This window comes from Camelus dromedarius, chromosome 3 (assembly GCF_036321535.1).
Source record: "Camelus dromedarius isolate mCamDro1 chromosome 3, mCamDro1.pat, whole genome shotgun sequence".
Lineage (NCBI taxonomy): Eukaryota > Metazoa > Chordata > Mammalia > Artiodactyla > Camelidae > Camelus > Camelus dromedarius.
The window spans coordinates 51,409,607-51,412,174 of record NC_087438.1 but is presented as its reverse complement, the minus strand read 5'-3'; the positions used below and the strand labels follow the sequence as shown (position 1 = coordinate 51,412,174).

At 36.6% G+C, this 2,568-nt stretch overlaps 1 non-coding gene across 1 annotated transcript; it reads right to left on the bottom strand.

Moving 5' to 3' along the window:
* Nucleotides 1-2,170: 2,170 nt before the first annotated feature.
* LOC116152421 (U6 spliceosomal RNA) lies at nucleotides 2,171-2,274 on the bottom strand. The gene has a single exon (XR_004136052.1). It is a non-coding gene; the product is annotated as a U6 spliceosomal RNA (small nuclear RNA).
* Nucleotides 2,275-2,568: the final 294 nt, after the last annotated feature.

Below are 2,568 nucleotides of genomic sequence, written 5' to 3'. Positions count from 1 at the left end.
TGGACTCTCCCTATTGTTAATGTCAGGAAACTCAACCCAAACTAACTTAGGAAAAAGGGAGATTTACTGAAACATAATTCTAAAGCCTAGACTGGTTTCAGGTACTACTTGTTGGAAGCTCAAGCATTGTTCACAGAACCTAGTTCCTCCTTCTATGTCTCTCAGCTCTGTGACTGCTGTTTGGGTTATATTCTCAGGCAGATTCTTCCCTGTGGTTCCAGGTTGGCCTTAGCAGCTCCTGTCTGCATTTTTCCCCAGGTTCAAGTCCAGTAGAAAAGAGAGAGGCTCTTCCTAGCATTTTCCAGCAACAATTTAATTGGGTCTCATTGGCTCTGACTGAAACATGTGGTCATCTTGTTCAAGTGACTGTGCTCCGGAAAATAATGCACTGATTGTTCAGGGTTAGGCCAATAAATCTAGGTCTGAAGCTCCATCCAAACATAGGGACTGAGAGCTGGGGTGGGGCATTCAGCAGAGGCAACTTGGGATAAAGTTACCAAAGAAAGTAGGAATGGTATGGGTATGGTAGCCCAATACCAAATGTGTATATACTAGCATTTACCTATGCTTGTCCCTTCCTTTTTGCTGGGCACTGAGCTAGATACTTTCACAAGCATAGTTTCATTAATTCCATTCTCACTGTGTCTCTCAGAGATAATTATTTCTGTCTCTGCTCTAAGGAGATAATCTCAGGTGAATCATTGCCCAGTTTTCATATCAGTAGTAGTTGCTGGAACCAGGTTCTTAGCCAGAGTCTTTCTGAATCCAACTGCAGTGCATTTCTGACACTTCCTCTCTGGTGTTAAGAAAACTTCCTGAGCAATAGCTGCCCATTGGAAAGTGATTGTAGTCTCTCCAGTTGTTTTGAAGATTGAAACACTCATCTGGATGTATTTTTAAGATGATGAATTACATTATTTCTAGCTTATTCCTTGTGTAGTCTCATGAGCTGAGTTCATTCATCCAATAAATACTTGTAGAGTGTCTATTATGAGCTAGGTACTATTCCAGGAACTGAAGATGAAGCAGTGAACAAAACAAGTACCCTGTCTCAAGGAGCTTACATTCAGGTGTAGACAAAACACATAAGGAGATATATAATATAATATCAGATGATCAGGAGGCTTCCGTTTTTATTTAGACTACTGAAAGGACATTAGCCCTCATAGGCATTTATTTGCTGGGGCAGGTGGAGCCATGAAATTTCATTCATAGTTTGCTTAGTGTTGACTCTGATAAAACTACTCATTGATGCCAATCTCAGATCAGGGCCAGAAGCAAGGCAGAAAACTAAATGAAATAAGTATTTAAAAGTCAGTCAAGCTATAAGGAAAGCCAAATAGATTTAACATTAATTTATTTTCAAAACACATTTTTCTCAATTCTGAATTGTCTCTCTTCCCCTGACCAGTGTCTTCCCTCCATGCACATAGAATTGTAGACTTTTTAGAGCAGTGATCCTCAAAAGATAATTTGCAGATATCTGGAGGTCCCCTTTTAGGAGGAAGGTTAAAACCATTTTCATCATAAGACTAAGATGTGATTAACCTTTTTCACTGGGTTGACATTTGGTCTGATGGTGCAAAACAATGGTGGATAAAACTTCATATTTTAGAGTAAATTAGTACAGTGACACCAAACTGTTCTGTTAGTCACTATTCTTACAGTAAAAAAAAAAGTAAAAAATGTTTCACTTAAGAACATTTTGGTCAATAAGAAATTAATTTTGCATCTCAGTTCTTGAGTTAATGTCTTCAAATATTCTGGATGATGAAATGGGAACCATGCAGAGGGCCCTTTTGCCTGCATACTAAAGGTTTGAGTTGTGAGCTGATCTAGTTGCTTTTTTCATGGAATACTATTTTTACTTGAGAGAACAGCTGACAAACTGTGGCTGTTCAGAGTGGGATGTTTGGCAGATATTTTCTCAAAAATGAACAAACTGATCTTTTAGGGAAAGTTCAAGGAAAACAACTTTGTTGCCAGTCATAAAAAAATAGACCTTTTAAGTAAAAACTAGAAATTTGGAAGACTTGTATTAGACACTATGACGTTGACAATGTCCCAATATTTAAAGACTTTTCTTTTAGTTGAAGTATAGTCAGTTTACAATGTTGTGTCAGTTTCTGGTGTACAGCATAATATTTCAGTCATACAGATACATACATATAAAAATACGAAATGCTTCATGAATTTGTGTGTCATCCTTGTACAAGGGCCATGCTAATCTTTGTGTGGTTCCAGTTTTAGTATATGTGCTGCTGAAGCAAGCACTAAAGACTTTTCTGATGAGATTATTAAGTATGTTTTTACAATATTATATAATGAAGTGTGTCAACATTTAAAAGATCTGCAGAAGTTAGTGAACTAGTATTTTCCAAATGACCAAATACATGGTGGTACAAAATCATTCAAGTTAGACGATCCATTCAAAGTGCAAGATAAACCAATATATTTTTTAATATAAGAAAGTATAAAAATTTCATTGATACGGTTTCAGATTCTACATGGCAACTAACTTTTAAAAACCTGTCACTTGACACATTTTGGTTTTTTATCAAAGTAGAA